This window comes from Miscanthus floridulus, chromosome 11 (genome assembly GCF_019320115.1).
Source record: "Miscanthus floridulus cultivar M001 chromosome 11, ASM1932011v1, whole genome shotgun sequence".
Classification (NCBI taxonomy): Eukaryota; Viridiplantae; Streptophyta; class Magnoliopsida; order Poales; family Poaceae; genus Miscanthus; species Miscanthus floridulus.
In genome coordinates this window covers 34102782-34123171 of record NC_089590.1, presented here as the reverse complement: position 1 = coordinate 34123171, position 20390 = coordinate 34102782, and positions in this window count along the sequence as shown.

Sequence of the window (20390 nt, the reverse complement as noted above, 5' to 3'; positions counted from 1 at the left end):
AGTTCGGCGATCTGCTCCAAGTTCTCGGGCTTCTATGTCCAGCTATTCTTCTTCTCCGGAATCAGCCCCACGTCGCACAGGGTGATGGTGTTCGGCTCTTCACGGATGTAGAACCACTTCTTGTACCACTCATCCAGTGAGGTGTTCCAGGGGCAGTGCAAGTATTGGGCTTTCATACCGTCGTGCAGATTCAGGTAGACGCCTCTGGCTATCTTTGAGCCACCGCTCCCTTTCTTCCAAAGACAGAACAGGTGGCGAAAGAGGTTGAAATGGGGCTGGAAGCCACCATAAGCCTCACAGAGATGGATGAAGGTGGAGACAAGAAGAATCAAGTTGGGATGCAGGTTGCAAATCCCAATCTCGTAATACAAGCAGAGACCCTGAAGGAAAGGGTGCACTAGAATCCCAAAACCCCATTTGAAGAAGTCTTTGAAAACCACAATCTCACCTGGTTGTGGATCGGGGAAGCTTTCTCCTTTCGGCGCACGCCATCCGGCGAGTGCCTTGTTGTGAAGCACTCCCATGGCAACGAGGTCTTCAATGGTCTGCTCATTGCTCTGCGATTTCCACCACTCCTTCACCATGACTCCGCCTTTCTTCTGGGCATCTCTCTTCGCCATTAGTCTATCTTTACTAAGGGGGTGGATGCAGTGGCAAGGGGGTTGGCGATGATTTTCGGAGGAATAGGGTTCGGCAAGAGGAAGAAGAAGGTCATGGTGGCGAATGACAATGGGGAATGGTATGAGTAACTTACCAGATCTACATTATAAATAACAAAGAGCTCCATCATTTCGTCTGCCCAAGATTATTGGGAGACGTGCGCACGCGCCGTAGACGGTTGTTCACACAACCTTGAGATTTACGCCAATAAATGCGCCCCTTCGTTACTAGTGTACGCGCCTTTTTGTGGATAGTGTAAGAGGGCCCACACTGATGCACCTCCATACAGGTGCCAAGCGACTATTTGACAGAAAAGAGTAAGAAGACAGAATGACGCACTATACCCATTTGCTTTTTTGACCAGGCGTGTTAGACTGGACTTGGTAGAGAAGGGAGATAAATAAATACACCAAATAAATACATCAATGGCATTCGTATTTTTGATGCTTGTTTTGTGCTCAAGGATGGATCAGACTCCTACAATGCTCAAAGACTGCCCAGACCACTGCCGTGCTCGGGGACTGCTCAGACCACTACCGTGCTCGTGGATTGCCAAGACCACTACCGTGCTCGGGGGTCGCTCCGACCACTGACGTGCTCGGGGACTTCTCTGACCACTACCGTGCTCGGGGATTGCTCCGACCACTGACGTGCTCGGGGATTGCTCCGACCACTGCCGTGCTCGGGGACTGCTCCGATAACTGATGTGCTCGGGGACTGTCCCGACCACTGCTCGAAGAATGGTTCTCCTCGGCTACATGTGATTTGTACTCACATACAGTTGAGAGACATTTATTTAGACCTTGCTACAAGGCTGATATTACGCCTTTCAGCAAGCTCGAGGACTACGTCGGTATGATGCACCTGCCGGTGCATCTTGTATCGCCTGTACAACGATTGGATTTTTAACTTCGGTGGTAATTCTTTTTAGACCCTGGCACCACGTGCCTGCGTCACCTACTACCAGGTTCGGGGACTAAGTGGGCACACTTCACCTTGCGGTGAATGTGTTTTAACTGACCCTTATGCTTTGAATGATTGTAAGGATTATCAATGTGCTCGGGGACTGTCCCGACCACTGCTCGGAGAATGGTTCTCCTCGGCTACATGTGAGTTGTACTCACATACAGTTGAGAGACATTTATTTAGACCTTGCTACAAGGTTCATACATCGCCTTCAAGCAAGCTCGAGGACTACGTCGGTACGATGCACCTGCCGGTGCATCTCGTTTTTGTTTGTACGATAATTGGGTTCTCAACTTAACTGGGAATTCTTTTTGGACCCTGGCACCACGTGCCTACGTCACCTACTACCAGGCTCGGGGACTAAGTGGGCACACTTCACCTTGCGGTGAATGTGTTGTTTTTTTTCGACCCCTACACCTCTGACGATTCAAGGAAGCTATGCTTCAAGACCACTTACATTTCTTTCTAGAAATACAAGTGGGCACACTTCTCAGGACGGAAATCTTTTTTCTTTTTTCTTAAGAGCACCATACATTCTTCGGACAACTTACTTCTCCAGCGATGATGGTGGTCAGAAATGTTAAGAACTCAAGCCTTACTTGTCGGAGAAGGATAAAATGGCGTGTCTCAGCATAATACATGGTGCTCGGGGACTAGCTGTGGGGGTATTAACCCCTATACCCTTACGGCTAAGCTTGGGCCGGCCTGGATCGACGGGTCCGGTCCACCCGAAAGACGATGTGCGGCCCAGCCAACCTGATCGGAGTCCTGCACAAGGAGTCAAGGCGGATTTGGCGATCAAGCAGGATCCTGGTCGGTTAGAATAAGAATCCTTATCTAGCCACATATGGCAATTGTAACTGACTAGGATTGGTTTCCAAATCGATAACCCTGCCCCCCAGACTATATAAGGCGGGCAGGGGATCCCTCTAAAAATTATCTCTCATTGACATACAGCAATACAAATCAGACGTAGGACATAGGTATTACGCCTTCTTGGCGGCCGAACCTGGATAAAACCTCGTGTCTGTCTTGCGTCACCGTCTTGTTTGGGGTTTGCGCATCTGTCTGCCGATAATCTACTACCTTGGGCATACCCCTAGGTAGACCGCCAACCATATTTTGTTGACACACACCTCTTGAGATATCACCAACTATAGAGTCCAATGGATGATTGTTGGTATTTCTTGATGCATTCAGAAATAATCTGCAAGCGCACAGAATTACCGTTGTAGCATTTCACCCAGAAGTATTTGGGGTATCGTATTTTCCATAGGGAACGGAGGTATTCTTCTAGCTAGTTCATCTAAGGACAACACAAGGATAGAGTTGGTAGAGGGTAGAGAGGATTCCTATGGTTTAGAGTCTAAGGATAGATAAACTCTACTATTACTTGCTTACTTCAAGCACCAAAGCGCACCTGGTCCGCCAAGCGATATTGGCCTATAGCTCTACACCATACCTAGACATGGGGGATTACAAGGGACAGATAGGGCTGTCACCACCTACCACCTATCCCTCAACCATGGAGTACGAGGCAAACGAAGGTAGCCTCTAGCCTAGACACTACTCTAGTGTCGTATAGGTGATCCATCTTTATCGAGAGCCCACTACTAGAGTATCCTCCATGGGGATGGATGATGAACCCACAAATGAGTAAGAGTAAATCTTAACTAATCAAAGACATTATAACCAAAACAACCATGAACACTCAGTTAGTGGGAGAACCCGATGAAGTATAGCACAGGTGTTCATTGAGGTACAAGATGGGGAGACACCGACAAGTCCAGCTCTTCCCCGTACTCTTCCTCACATCTATTTCTTATAACTCTAGCTAGCTATCTTGGGCCTAATCCCTTGAAGTGTTGCTCAAATGTGAGTGCTCTTTGCCTTGAGGTGTTGTTGTCTTGAGAATGGGAGCCTTCCCCCTCCTTTTATAGACTCAAGAGGTCAATTTAGGGACTATATTTGGAGGGAACATGCATGTAACTACCGTGGAGGGATCACCAGGAGGCCGCACCCTAGGTGGTCCATCTCGCTGCTATCTTTGCCTGGTGGGCCTTTGGGGATGTATGGGCCATGTCTGTGAAGTTTCACGCCATTTGGAGATTGTTTGGATTGGGTTTGGGCTCTTTTTCTCCACATGACTGGACCCTGATTTGGCTCGGTAGTGGGCCTTCTCCCTTAGGCTCTTTTGCTTTGCGCAATACGGTGTTATGCTTTGTTTCTTTGCGCATTTTGAATGTATTTTCTATATATTCCTTGAATGCCCTCCTACAAATGGTCAAACACCAAAACTTGTGAAAATTATTAGTTCTAAAAGCCCTATGTCTAAGCTTGGTATTTATTTTAGCAGTTTTTATATGAAAGTTGGCGGTTAGAAATGTGAGTTAAACACTATCAACAAGCTCCGCCACACTTACCCCTTTGCTCATCCTTGAGCAAAGTTAGTGATAAAAGTAATCATGAGTAAAACATTCTAAGATATATGGCTTACATGAAAGCTATTCCAACATAATCTTTACACAAATGGGATTTGTGGTGTTGGCTAACATGTTTCCTTGGGTTGTTGAAAAGCCGAACAGTTCTTGAAACAAAGTCTTCTTCGCAATTTCACATCTTAGCAACTAGAGTTTTGGAAGTTTTTTTCTCAAAAAAAAGCATAGTTGACTTTATACTCCTCAAATGGCACTCTCAAATCACTCAATGGTGTATAAATCCTTACCAAGGCATAGCAATGTTTTGCCTTCTTTTGTTTTCTCCTACTTCTAAAAAGGTTTATGTGGAGCTTTAGGTAGGGATAAACAATATAGCATACTTGTATTGCATATGTTGTTAAGTCAAATCGAGGATCCAAGGAGAGAAGTTCCATACTCTTAGATCAAGATGTGCATGTGTGTGAAAAAACAATTTTAAATCTATACTATACTCCTTTTGTAGATATGATCTCTCTTTATAACTTTTATTAATTTGAAGCATGGCTATCTTTTTTCTCAATACATAAGCCTTCATGTGCTCATTTTTTTTTGTACATGGACCTTCATGTGTCCATTTTTTCAAACTTTTGTATAGCCCATGTCTCTTCTTCTAAATCACATATTTAGAGAGAGATCTTTATCTTTTTAGAACATGGAGTATTTGCCTAACAAACATATTTTTGTCTACTCCTAGTGGAGGAGCAGAATTTTTGGTGGATGGAGGCATGTTTTTTGCGTACTCTCAGTGTAGGAGCAACATGCATATGTGGAGTGTATGTGATCTTGATCTTGGAGGCATGATAAATCTCTCGACAAGAGTCACTACTAATTTCTAACCCTTGCGCAACGATGAAAAAACGTTGTAATAGGCCCAATTTGGTTGCAAAAGGTAGATGTTGCAACCAAATCGCGTTCGCTGCCAATGGTTGCAAAAGGTCATGTTGCATTAAGGTATTGCAACCGTTGCTAGTTTGACGTTGCAACTGTTGGGGTTTTTTGCAACCATAGGTGTCCATTGCCAAGCATGGCAATATGATGTTATTGCAACGTTCACGGTCGTGGTAATATAAGCAGTTGCCATGCCCGTGTTCGTAGCATGAGGTGGTACATGCAATGATTGATAGTGTAGCAATAGAGATATTTGCCACGAACAATGTCATTGCAATAATCTGTATTGCCATGCTAGAATTTTGTTGCATATGGTGTTCTTGTCATGACCGCCATGTCGTGTCAATTACACCATTTGCCACACAATTTTATTCATTGCAAGAGATCATACGTTATTGCCACGGCTGCTGTGCCATGGCAATATTATCATTTGCCATGCAATTTTAATCATTGTGAGAGATCATGATATGTTATTGCCACGGAAGTCATGTCGTGGCAATAGTACCATTTGCCATGTAATTTTGTTCGTTGCCATAGATCATATTGCCACACAAGTGAGTTTGTTGCCATAGATCATATTGCCACACATAGCAGCCCGTTGGCATAGTTTGTATTGTAGCGCTCATAGCATTTGATTTGTGGTTAATAAATAGTCATTGCAAAAACAATAAACCATAAAAAAGCGATTGCACTCACATATATTAATTATAAACAATCATTCAATAAGTTGACAAACCATTGAAATAGTATCTAAAATCATAAATTATCCCAAAATGCCAACGTCTCACTTTCTAAGTAAGCCTCCGCAATTGATCCTTCAGGCCTGGCCCTATTCCTTAATAAATTCTTCAATGTGCCCAGCCGCCATTCTATTGGGTACATCCATCCGTATTGTACGGGCCCTCTAAGAAGTGCCTCGTTAGGTAGATGGATAGCCAAGTGCACCATAACATCGAAAAAAGCCGGTGGAAAATCTTATCAAGCTTGCATAAGATGAGTGGGATGTCTCGTTTCAGCTTTTCCATGACTTCTTTCCTCAGAGTTCTACTGCACAGTTGCCTGAAGAAGTTCCCAAGTTCTAAAATAGCTTCATATACATCTTTGAGAACAAAACCTCTTAAGCCTGCAGGTATGATCCTCTAGAGAAGGACATGGCAAGTATGCATTTTTAGCTTGCTAACTACCTTGGTACCATCTGCACTTATGGATTTTTCTTGGTTGGCTGCATAACCATCTGGAAACTTGACACCTTTAAGGAACTTGCAAAATCCTGCTCTATGTTTTTTCGCCATGACATAGTGAGCTTCTAGGAATTTAAGCGAGGTGCCTTGCTGCATGCCGTGATATTGAGGCCTTATCTTCATATCATGCAAATCTAGTCTAGCGTTCATTGTGTCCTTTGTCTTGCCCTCCACTTTCAGCAATGTCCAAAGAATGTTTTCACATATGTTCTTCTCAATGTGCATGACATCAAGATTGTGTGGCAACAATGGGTCCTTCCAATACGGCAGCCCCCACCAAGCAGATAATCGATTATAAATTACTGGCTCTTCTCCACGCTTTTGTTTCCTTTTTCCACCATGCTTACCTGGGTAGACATCTTTCACCTTCTCGAGTTCCTCAAGGACCTCCTGTAAGGTGAACTTTTCTGGCACATCTCGGTCCTCAGTTTTTCCATCAAAATCCAAGCTCTTCCTCCAAGGGTGATCCCTAGGAAGGTAATGATGGTGTCCAAGGTAGCCTAGCTTCTTTCTTAGGCTCCTTGACAATGGATTTTTGTTGCAATAAATACATGCATAATAACCTTTTCTAGTTCTGCCTGACAAGGTGCTCAATGCTAGAAAATCATGTATGCACCAAAGCACGGCAACGCATAGAGTGAAGCCTTTCCTATTATCATGATGTAGTACATGAAAAGTGTTGACACCCTTCCATAGTTCTTTCAGTTCTTCTATAAGACGCTCCAAGAATACATCAAAATCCTTTCCTGGAGAGGTTGGGCCCAGGATCAGTAGAGACATTAAGCAATTCGATGGGTTCACACATTCCCATGGTGGCAGGTTCAAAGGCGTTACAAGAACAGGCCACATACTATATGTCGAGCTAAAGTTGCCAAATGGATTAAAACCATCTATGGCGATGGCAAGCCTCAAGTTCCTTGGATCATCTGCAAAAGTTTTGTGCTTTCAATCAAAGTGTTGCCATGCCTCTCTGTCTATTGGATGGCTCATTTCACCGGTATTCTTCCCTCACTTAGTCTCGTGCCATTCGGCATCCGCTGCTGTTCCTCGAGCAGCAAAGATCCTCGGCAACCTCGGTATTAGAGGAAAATGCCTCAAAACCTTATGATGAACCTGCCTGCTACCATATGCATCCTCCTATCTAGACTCTTTGCATTTTGGGCATGCTTGCAATTCCTCACGATTGCCCCAAAACAACACACAATTGTTCTTGCACACATGGATACTTTCATAACCTTGTCCCAATTCTCAAATATATTTGTGGGCCTCCTCACATGATTTTGGTACGTTGCTACTAGGGAATGCATCTGACAGCAATGCCAATAGTGCATCAATATAGTTGTTGCTAACTCGATAGTGGGACTTGATATAGAGCAACCTGACAAGGAAGGAGAATCTGGATAAGGTAGATCTAGAAGAAACTAATTGCTTCAACTCATCCAGCACTATTCCAAACCACTCTTTAGATGTCAACAGGTTTTGAACTAAATCATCAAAATCTGGAAATATGTTATCGTCGCGGTCCTCCTGCTCATCCTCCTTTGCAATCCAACCATCATGATGAGATCCATGCACATCTGATGGCTTTATAATGTCAGTACCTCCTCCCTCTTCCCCATGATGAATCCATGTGGTGTATGTGGGTGACATTCTGTTTATAAGTAAGTCGTCCTTCACCTTCTGCCAAGTTTTAACCACCTGGTTAAGACAATGTATGTGTACATAGGCAAGGGATGTTTTGCTCTGGGTATTTTTGTTTAACCATATTCCTCAACTCTTCAACTCCTATGATGAACATCGGCGAGAATGGTCTCCCATTAAGAATCCAGGATCTATCGATCTATTGCAGCAAAAGTATGCAAAGTCAACTTAGAAGCTCATGATAAGTAACAAGAGTACAAGCACAAGACAACAATGCAAATGGATATCTAGTTTGTTTGTTTCAAGTGGTATCTAGACTCAAGTATTTCATCAAGAGTTCACAAGTGATGTCTAGATCAACTCACAAGTGATATCTTATAAGTGGTACTCATGAAGATAGCAAATGTTCAAGAAATGATTCTTATTGACAAATCCAACAAGTAGTTCCATGCTAGAAAATTCCTTCAAGTGGTATCACATCTACATGTGGTATCAATCATGCAAGATGGTGGTCCCACAAGTGATCCTCAACTTTAAGTGATCATCAAGTGAAGAAAGTTCCCACACTTCCAAGAGTTCAAGTTTAGCAAATGGATGACCCATGCAATGACTTAGGGGGAGGTATCCCACCGATTTGTATCAAGGTAAAAGATCCTATGTATGGTATCTTAAGAGCTATACAAGTGATGTTATTCCAATATTTGGTAGTATCGATCAAAAAATGCAAAGATTCAAGCCTCAACCATCTACCCCAATGCAAGGCTTTGCATCAATAAGAAGCACACCTTTTATGGAAATCGATGACAAAGGGGGAGAGATTGTACAAAGATATGAAAGCTAAGATTGAGACAAAGAAGTAGAGTTTGGGAGAGATTGGTACAAACATATTATGGGAAGTTGGACTTGGACATGGACATGGACAAAGAGGAAGCAATGAGGAATGTGAAAGGATAAAAAATTCTTGGACAAGAAAAGCACACAAGTAGGGGGAGCAAGCTCATGAAGTTGGTTGTTTGCATTTGATATATGCATATTCATGTGCTTGCTTGCATTGCATAAGTTTTTAAATTTAATATGCAAGCTTGTGTGATGTATGCTAGTTATAGAACTTGATTGATGAAATGAAAACTAGCATGCATAGGATAATAGCTAGACACTTGATATGCTTTCAAGTAATACTAGAACCTTGCTTATAATATTGATCTCATGGGGTTTCTAGTGTTTTTTGGTGATGTCTAGTTAACCATGGTGCTAAGGATGGTGTTAAAAGTACAACTCTGATTGGTATCATGCTCCAAAGGTTTATTCTTTACACCTTAGCATCATTAGGTAGTAATTACTCTCTCACAATTCCTATCTATGCATATGTGCGAGCTTCAAACCAAACACTCTAGCACATATGTAGGGGGAGCTAATACTACCAATTCAGGTTTGTGGTACTTGTCTAAAATCATTTACATATAGTAAATTGCTTGGACAAGCAACATGAATCCAAAAGAGCTTAATTTCTATATCTTTGTAGAGTTGTCATCAATTACCAAAAAGGGGGAGATTGAATGGTCCCTGTTTGGTTTTGGTAATTGAGGGACAACCTAGGTGGACTAATTGTGTTTGATGTGAGACACACATGAGATTAGTCCACAGATACATGTGTGTGAGCAGCATATGCCATGAAGGTGAAAATGGCTCGAAAATATTGCAAAGCTCACACATGTGATGATGAAGGAGCTCATTGCACATGAGACATGATATTGAGTCATGTGATCAAGGTGGAGAAGATCAAGACATGACTTGGCTTGATGGACCGGTTGCAAGTGTGAAGGGCAAGTTGGAGGCTTTGGAGCGATGGACCGCATGGCGGTGAAGCTTGAGCAAGACTTGGCGCCGATGGATGAAGGCAACGGTGAAAAGCAAGTGAAGTCAAGATCGATGAACCAATATAATCAAATGATGATATGAAGTGGATCATATCATTGTTGATCATGTTGGTGCATGTGTTGCATTGATATTGGAGGAGGTGGAATGGAATGCGCAAGGTAAAGGTATAACCTAGAGCATTTCATTTCACCAGTCATGTAGAGAAGTTGATGACTGCATTTAGGATAGATGGCCGTACTATCAAGTGGGCAAACTTGTTTGCATATCGGTCATCTAGTGCCACTAGAGTGATCTAACTTTGCATCGTCGCTAGGATCGAGTGGCGTGGCAAGTTGAGTGGCTAATCCTTTAGAAAATGTTTGTGAAAAGCTAACACACATACACATGGTGGTGTACACTTGGTGGTGTTGGCACATTTGCAAAAGAGAAGAAGTTGGAGTTGATGAGGATCAACTCGGCGAAGAAAAGGAGGCGAAATAGGTCACTAGAAGTGACCGGACTCTGCACAGTGCAGCGACCAGACGCTAGCTTGCGAGTTCGGTCATGTGTTCTTGAGAAAGCGTGGTCTTGGTCAAGTGATCGGATGCTGGGTGAAGAGGTGACCTGACACATAGTGGCCATGTCCGGTCAAGGTGACGTACGCTAACGTAGCGCGCTAAGTTGATCCAGTGTGGATCGGACTCAGAGGCAAGTCCAGTCACCAGGGACCGGACACGTCTGGTTACAAAATAGAGGCTCAGGGAGCTCTCTGAAAATGACCGGACTCTAAGGGTCGCATGTCTGATCTTGGCATAGAAGTGCGTTCGATCATCACTAGACCGTTGGCGGAGCCGACCGTTGAAATCAAGCGACTGAGGTTGAATGGAGGTGACGCATGGCATGCTTCTGTTGACCAGATGCAGGACCTGGTGTGTCCAGTCGATCTGACCGGTGTGTCCGGTCGCCCCGAGCAGTGCCTAGTGAAGGGGTATAACGGCTCTATTTTCATGGGGGCTATAAATAGAAGGGGGTCTCGGCCATGGCTGAAGTAGAGCACCTTGGGGGACTCCATCTCACATATGCTTGATAGTGATCATCTGATTGTGTGAGAAAGCGATTCTAGTGCGATCGCATCATGAGGTTGCATCGAGTGGCACTAGGAAATCGAGTTGCAAGCCGGTGGTGCTTGTTACTCTTAGTGGTTGCCACCTCCTAGAAGGCTTGGTGGTGGTCTCCGTCGAAGCCCACAAGAAGCTTATGCGATGCTCTAGAGAAGAGCTTTGTAAGGGGCATTGTGCTCACCCTACGGGAGCCGCAAAGAGCAGCTCTTGTAGAGCGAGACGCGAAGGGCGACAAGTGGTCTGGCCGGGTCAAGTGCTAGAGCTTGGGGTAAGCACTCCACATGGGAGAGTGTGACTTGCGGGTCACCACTAGCAAGAGGACTGGTGGCAACCTTGGAGCTTATCTCAACGAGGACGTAGCGTGTTGGCAAACACGTAAACCTCGGGAGAAAAATCACCGTGTCAACATTGTTCTTCCTGTTGGTTTGCAATCCCTTTACACAAGCTTGTAATTACTTTCATATACATTATGCTTGTGTAGTTGCTCTTGTAATTAGTTAGCTTGTGTAGCTCACTAGTTGCCTTCTTGTTTGTGTAGCATAGAAGTAGCTCCCTTGCGTGGCTAATTTGGTTTATGTAACCTTGTTAGTCACATTGCTTAGTTTGTGTAGCTAAGTATTTGTGCTCTCTAATTTGGCATTGGTTGTCTTGTTATTGAGCATTGCTAGTGAGCTTAGGAGCTTTGTGCTTTTGCTTACTAGAATTGTGTTGGAGCTCCTCAGTGTGCAAAATAATAGTGGCATAGGTTTGTGTGGCCTTGCTCCTAAAATTGGATAGGTTAGCTCTAGCTAGCCCGGCACCTTCGTTGCCTAATTAGGATCTTTATAAGGTGCTTGTGAACTTCGATAGAGGGTTGTAGTCTTGGCTAGACCGATTGTTTTAATTTTGCATTTGTTTGGTTTGCTGGCGCAATTAAATTTAGAAATGAATATTCACCCCCCTCTAGTCTGCCATCTCTACCTTTCAATTGGTATCAGAGCTAGGTATCTCATTTGTGATCTTCACCGACCCGAGAGGATGGCATCTAGTGGGCTAGATGTTGAGTGTGACTCACATATTTTTTATAGCACAAACTTTGCATGATGAAAACACCATATGCTTGATCATTTCTGTGCAAAGGGACCAAAGTTTTGGTGGATTGTCACTAGTGGTCTCACTCATGTATTGGACCATAGAAATCTCACCAAAGCTCAAAAGGTTCTCTTTGAACTTGATGCACATGCTTGTTGTTTTCTAATGGATGCATTGAGTTTTGATTTGATGAAACAAGTAAACTACATGGGAACCGCTTGTGAGATATGAGAATTAATCAAACACACCTTTGATGACTCTTCCGCATGGGATGATGGCAAATTCAAGGAGGAGGATGAGCCCAAGAAGGAGGCGCATGAGTGTGTTGAGCTTGACCACAATTCGGTGATTGTGGAAGTTTGCTCCACCTCATGGTCAAGTGATGATGATGATGATCATACCACAAGATCACTTGATAAGATTGATGATGATGCCACAAGTGATGCCAATGATGATGCTCCTCCATGCACACTTGATGTTGATAATGATGGATCATGCTCAGGGTATGAGAGTGATGTTTCTTCAAGCTCTCCAACTACATCACATTGCTTCATGTCACAAGGTGACACTAAGGTAGCTAATACAAATGTGATTGATCTTGATTCATATGAGGAGCTTCTAGATAGATATGGTTGCATGATCAAAGCTTTAGAAAAAGAGATTGCTAAAACCAAAAAATTGAAAATTGAAAACTCTTTTCTAAAGAACACATGTGAACAACAAAAGCATCTACTTTATGTTACTACTTGTTCACATGAAGAGCTAAAATTGGCTCATGAGGAACTTAGTGTTGCTCATGATAACTTGGTACATGACCATGCTTTTCTTACTAAGGAGCTTTCTAATAGAAAAACTAAAACTAGTGAGAGCTCATCACATGGGTCAATTGATCAATCACATATTGTTGTAACCCTTGTGATGTAGGCAAGAAGCATGTATCCACCTCTTGTGATGATTTATTAGAAATGCCATGTTCTTCATAAATAGATGCTTGTTCTACTTCTATGTCTTGTGAGACTAACCTTTTGAAGGAGAACAATGAGCTCAAAAGTGAAGTGAAGAATTTGAGCAACAAGTTAGAGAGGTGCTACAACTCAAAAGTCATCTTTGAGCACATGTTGAAGACTCAAAGAAACTATGGTGACAAGTATGGCCTTGGCTTCAAGAAGAAGATGACAAAGGGTGAAAGAAAAAGAGAAAGAAAGATGAAGAAGCTACAACAAAGAAAGCTCTCTCATACCATGTGCTACCGATGTCATGAAGCTGGACACATTGCAAATGGTTGCCCTAACATTGAGAAGCTCAAGAAGATAAAAGAAGAAGAGAGGCTCAAGCATGTGAAGTGCTTCAAGTGCCGCACATGGGGTCATCTTACCTCAATGTGCCCAACCAAGCAATTGGTGAAGCAACTAGAAGAGCCTCAACCAAAGTTTCAAGTTGAGCAAGAGAAGACACCCCAAACTCATATCAAGATCAACCATAAAGATGGTGGTGGTTTGATGATAAAGAAGAAGAAAACTAGAAGGGGTGGAAAAGCAAGAGAAAGAGCGATGCATCCAAGGATGAATCAAGATGCAAAGCAAATGAGCAAGAACAAAGAAGAGAAAATGAAGAAGATTGTTCACATGAGGTGTTATAGTTGTGACATATTGGGTCACCTAACTTTAGGTTGCCCAAACAAGCTTGAGAAGAAGGCTCAAGCAAATAAGGAGAAGCAAGGCAATAAGAAGCACAACATGAGCAAGGAAGAGATGGCTCGATCAAAGAGAAAGTGCTACTCATGCTGGAAAAGGGGACACATGACAAATTCATATCCCCTAGGTAATAATTCTAAGCCTATTTCAATTGTTGATAATAATGTGCTTAGAAAGGATGGCAATGGTACCTTATTGGTTGCAATTGCAAAATATCCCGCTATTCGTACTAAGGCTATGCCTAAGTATGTTGCACCTAACTTGAGAGGACCCAAATTAGTTTGGGTACCATCAAAAAGTGAATGAATGATTGTAGGTACCATGGATCACACATTGTTCATCACATATTGAGTCAAGTTATGAAGCTTAGTGCACATCATATCCCAATGCCAAGCAAAGAATTAGTGAAGTCCAAAAGTGCTACAGCATACAAGTATCATATTCAAGTTGTGGATGATATATATATATATATGTATATTTGATGGCTTGCAAGAATTTGAGATGAAGGTTGCAAATTGATTGAGCATGAGCTAACTAAGGTATATCTCTTGTTGATCATTTTATTTGGGTGCATATGAGTTGATTGAATTGGATAAATATGCAATATTGCTTGCTATAAGATGATTGAATGGATAATTGCTTATTAATCAAGTTTGGATTGATTTGTGTTGGATAAATTCATGAGATGACTTTTCATAAGTGGATTGAATGGATATATGTCTTGTGGAAGTATTCAAACTAGTTAGTTTCAAGTTTGATTCATATTTGATGAAGTATAGCTCAATAGTTGAAATCTGTCCTATATTACAAAATCTGAGCTAGCTATGATCTTAGCCATGTTTGAGTGATCAAAACTTATTGGATTGGCATAAAAATTGGTGTACATGCTCTAGACTTATGATATAAGATGTTGTACAAATTTCATGATAATTGGATAAGAGATGCTTTGGTTTTAGAGTAGATCTTGTCAACTATAGTGCAGCAGTTTTCAGCATGTAATAGTGGTGGAAGAATTAAAATCTGGTAGCAATATAGAAGTCAAATGAAGCTCAAATTTTTAAAGCTGCTAGATAACTTAGTGAATCACATACTCACCAAATTTCGTGGTATTTGGATTTTTACTTTGGGAGATATTCATTTTTCTTTAAAAAGTATAGAATTTGCTAGAAAAGTGACAATTGTTGGATTGATCTAAAGTCATTTTGATTGAAAGGTCCTCAAGTTGGAAACATGTTTATAAGTAGTTGAGGTACCTAAGTTTGGTTTTAAGATGATCTAGAAGCATGACAAGCAAAGAGTATAAGGGCATTTGATTGTGGAGTGTACGTTGCACATATTTGGTACTCTAATTGGAAGATCAAGATCAAACTCAAGATGAATATTAAGTTTAAGTTCTAGTGACTATTGAAAATCATTTGATAGAAAGAAAATGACTTAAACAAGTAGAAAGAAAATGACTTAAAGAAGGAATCAAGGTTACTCATCAAATTAAGTCCATGACTTGGGTCAATCAACAAATTCATTTCAAGTGAGTGTCAAGAATGATTCTTGAAGAGAGGTCACTTCTCTCTAGTGTAGGAGCTTACCACCTATAAATAGGTAAACCAAGTGTGGTACTTGGAAGGCTAACATGAAAGTGGTGATCAGAGAGACGTTTGAGATGCTTAGTTGAAGTAATTAAAAGGGTTGATCAAGAAAAGCAAGCAACACCCAAAAGGAATCTAGTCATGGCAATTCAAGTGGTATTCCAAATAGCTCTCTCATGCAAGCATTGATCAAAAGTTGAAGCAAGCTAACCACAACAAGATAGTGCACTTGATCATATTAGTGGTTCTAAAATCATATGGGTGAAGAATGGATTTCATTATTCATGATTGGTCTTCACCAAGCTTATAATTAGACTTTATATTGCTATTGGAGTAATGAATTAGAATCTATGTGACTATCCTCTACTCCAAGATAGCAAAGGTGTCATTATAATGTTCATGATCATTTTATCCCTTACTAGTATGCGATTAGTACATATAGTACATGCTTCATAGGATCATACGTAACAAATGAAATATTTAAATTCATAGCCTACCACTATTGCTTGAATGATTAGTTGATCTAATGGTTAGTATATGAATTTGTTCATGAGCTAGTGAACCCAAGTACTTAATTTAATTTGGATTGCTAACAAGTGACAAGTAGAACATTGACAAGATAACCCTTGTAAGAGGTGTGAAGAATCCTGTCATTGGTTCAAACCGGACTTGGAAGCTTAGGCAAATCAATTTAGTTCAAGTCAACTTAGAAGCTCATGATAAGTAACAAGAGTACAAGCACAAGACAACAATGCAAATGGATATCTAGTTTGTTTGTTTCAAGTGGTATCTAGACTCAAGTATTTCATTAAGAATTCACAAGTGATGTCTAGATCAACTCACAAGTGATATCCTATAAGTGGTACTCATGAACATAGCAAATGTTCAAGAAATGGTTCTTATTGACAAATCCAACAAGTAGTTCCATCCTAGAAAATTCCTTCAAGTGGTATAACATCTACACGTGGTATCAATCATGCAAGATGGTGGTCCCACAAGTGATCCTCAACTTTAAGTGATCATCAAGTGAAGAAAGTTCCCTCACTTCCAAGAGTTCAAGTTTAGCAAATGGATGACCCATGCAATGACTTAGGGGGAGGTGCCCCACCGATTTGTATCAAGGTCAAAGATCCTATGTATGGTATCTTAAGAGCTATACAAGTGATGTCATTCCAATATTTGGTAGTATCCGTACAAAATGCAAAGATTCAAGCCACAACCATCTACCCCAATGCAAGCCTTTGCATCAATGAGAAGCGCACCTTTTATGGAAATCGTTGACAAAGGGGGAGAGATTGTACAAAGATATGAAAGCTTTGGGAGAGATTCAGACAAAGAAGTAGACTTTGGGAGAGATTGGTACAAATATATTACGGGAAGTTGGATTTGGATATGGACATGGACAAAGAGGAAGCAATGAGGAATGTGAGAGGATAAAAAATTCTTGGACAAGAAAAGCACACAAGTAGGGGGAGCAAACTCATGAACTTGGTTGTTTGCATTTGATATGTGCATATTCATGTGCTTGCTTGCATTGCATAAGTTTTTAAATTTAATATGCAAGCTTGTGTGATGTATGCTAGTTATAGAACTTGATTGATGAAATGAAAACTAGCATGCATAGGATAATAGCCAGACACTTGGTATGCTTTCAAGTAATACTAGAACCTTGCTTATAATGTTGATCTTATGAGGTTTCTAGTGTTTTTTTGGTGATGTCTAGTTAACCATGGTGCTAAGGATGGTGTTGAAAGTGCAACTCCGATTGGTATCATGCTTCAAAGGTTTATTATTTACACCTTAGCATCATTTGGTAGTAATTACTCTCTCACAATTCCTATCTATGCATATGTGCGACCTTCAAACCAAACACTAGCACATATATAGGGGGAGCTAATACTACCAATTCGGGTTTGTGGTACTTGTCTAAAATCATTTACACATGGTAAATTGCTTGGACAAGCAACATGAATCCAAAAGAGCTTAATTTCCATATCTTTGTAGAGTTATCATCAATTACCAAAACGGGGGAGATTGAAAGGTCCTTGTTTGGTTTTGGTAATTGAGTGACAACCTAGGTGGATTAATTGTGTTTGATGTGAGACACACATGAGATTAGTCCACAGGTACATGTGTGTGAGCAACATATGCCATGAAGGTGGAAATGGCTCAAAAATGTTGCAAAGCTCACACATGTGATGATGAAGGAGCTCATTGCACATGAAGACATGATATTGAGTCATGTGATCAAGGTGGGGAAGATCAAGACATGACTTGGCTTGATAGACTGGTTGCAAGCGTGAAGGGCAAGTTGGAGGCTTTGGAGCGATGAACCGTGTGGCGATGAAGCTTGAGCAAGACTTGGCATCGATGAACGAAGGCAACGGTGAAAAGCAAGTGAAGTCAATATCGATGAACCAATATGATCACCTAATGATATGAAGTGGATCATATCATTGTTGATCGTGTTAGTGCATGTGTTGCATCGACATTGGAGGAGATGGAATGGAATGCGCAAGACAAAGGTATAACCTAGGGCATTTCATTTCACCGGTCATAGGTGTATAGAGAAGTTGACGACAGGGTTTAGGATAGATGGTCATACTATCAAGAGGGGCAAACTTGTTTGCATATTGGTCATCTAGTGCCACTCTAGTGATCTAACTTTGCATTGTCGCTAGGATCGAGTGGCGTGGCAAGTTGAGTGGCTAATCCTTTAGAAAATGTTTGTGAAAAGCTAACACACATACACATGGTGGTGTTGGTGCATTTGCAAAAGAGAAGAAGTTGGAGTTAATGAGGAGCAACTCTGCGCAGCGCAGCGACTGGATGCTAGCTTGCAAGTCCAGTCATGTGTTCCTGAGAAAGCGTGGTCTCGGTCAAGTGACCGGACGCTGGGCGAAGAGGTGACTTGACGCATAGTGGCCACGTCCAGTCAAGGTGACGTACACTGACGTAGCGCGCTAAGTTGATCCATTGTGGATCGGACGTAGAGGCAAGTCCGGTCACCTAGGAACGGACGCGTCCGGTCACAAAACAGAGGCTCGGGGAGCACTCTAAAAACGACCGGACCCTAAGGCTCACGTGTCCGATCTAGGCATAGAAGTGCGTCCGGTCATCACTTGACCATTGGCGTAGCTGACCATTGAAATCAAGCGACTGAGGTTGAATGGAGGTGACATGTGGCGTGCATCCGTTGACTGGACACTAGACCTGGTGCATCCGGTCGATCTGACTGGCGCGTTTAGTCGCCCCGAGCAGTGCCTAGTGAAGGGGTACAACGACTCTATTTTCATAGGGGCTATAAATAGAATGGGGTCTCAGCCATCGCTAAAGTAGAGCACCTTGGGAGACTCCATCTCACATATGCTTGATAGTGATCATCTAATTGTGTGAGAGAGCGATTCTAGTGTGATTGCATCATGAGGTTGCATCGAGTGGCACTAGGTAATCGAGTTGCAAGCTGGTGGTGCTTGTTACTCTTAGAGGTTGCTACCTCCTAGATGGCTTGGTGGTGGTCTCCGTCGAAGCCCGCAAGAAGCTTGTGCGATGCTCCGGAGAAGAGCTTTGTGAGGGGCATTGTGCTCGCCCCACGGGAGCCGTGAAGAGCAACTCTAGTAGAGCGAGACACAAAGGGCGACAAGTGGTCCGACTGGGTCAAGTGCTAGAGCTTGTGGTAAGCACTTCACATGGGAGAGTATGACTTGCGGGTCACCACTAACAAGAGGACCGGCGGCAACCTTGGAGCTTGTCTCAACGGGGACATATTGTGTTGGCAAACACGTGAACCTCGGGAGAAAACTCACCGTGTCAACATTGTTCTTCCCATTGGTTTGTAATCCCCTTACACAAGCTTGTAATTACTTTCATATACATTGTGCTTGTGTAGTTGCTCTTGTAATTAGTTAGCTTGTGTAGCTTACTAGTTACCTTCTTGTTTGTGTAGCATAGAAGTAGCTCCCTTGCGTGGCTAATTTGGTTTGTGTAACCTTGTTAGTCACATTGCTTAGTTTGTGTAGCTAAGTATTTGCGTAGCTAAGTATTTGCGTACTCTAATTTAGCATTAGTTGCCTTATAATTGAGCATTGCTAGTGACCATAGGAGCTTTTGTGCTTTTGCTTACTAAAATTGTGTAGGAGCTCCCCGGTGTGCAAAATACTAGTGTCATAGGTTTTTGTGACCTTGCACCTTGAATTGGATAGGTGAGCTCTAGCTAGCCCGACACCTTTGTTGCCTAATTAGAATCTTTATAAGATGCTTGTAAACTTCGATAGAGGGTTGTAGTCTTGGCTAGAACGATTGTTTTAATTTCGTATTTGTTTTGGTTAGCCGGCGTGATTAAATTTAGAAAGGACTATTCACCCCCCTCTAGCCCGCCATCTCGATCTTTCAACTGGCATGGCTCGGCTCGGCTGCAAGCCGCCTCTGCTGTGGCACACACCCGATCACGCGGACGCTAATGTCGCCACGCTCCACCAGGAGAGCCCCGCCATGCCACCAAAAGGACGCATGAGCCACCACAGTAGACCGGGAATCCTCTGCCTCCACCGCCGCCGTCGCCGCAAGTCTAGCGGGCACATATTTGTTTTCACTTGCAGGTGATATATCCAATTTAGGTCCACCTATAACACAACCAATAGGATACTATAGCGACTCCAAAGATATGTCAGCATAGCGAGGCGTCTAGTGCAATGGTAAAGAAGCTCCAATCCTTGGTCTAGATCCCGTGTTTGACTCCTAGGTATCAGACCTTTTTTTGAGAAATTAAACCCCGACGGCACACATGGTACAAGTGACACGCAAACTGTCAGGTTCCACAGGTCGGATGAAGTTGGAGAAAGGTTACACATGACACGTAAGCCGTCAGGTCCCATAGGTCGGATGTAGAAGGACCGAGCGGAGACTTTTATGATGAATTGTAAGTGTCAAGTGACACGCAAGCCGTCGGGTCCCACAGGTCCGATGGAGATTAGTCGTCGGGTCCCACAGGTTAGATGTAGATGGGTCGTCAGGTCCCATAGGTCGGATGGAGATGGAGAACGGTCCCACAGGTACACGTGACACGTAAGACGTCTGGTCCCATAGGTCGGATGCTGAAGGGTCCCACAGGTACACGTCAAATGGAGAAAGGACCGAGCGAAGACTTTTATGACAAATTGCAAGCGTCACAGATGAGTAACTGTAGGTC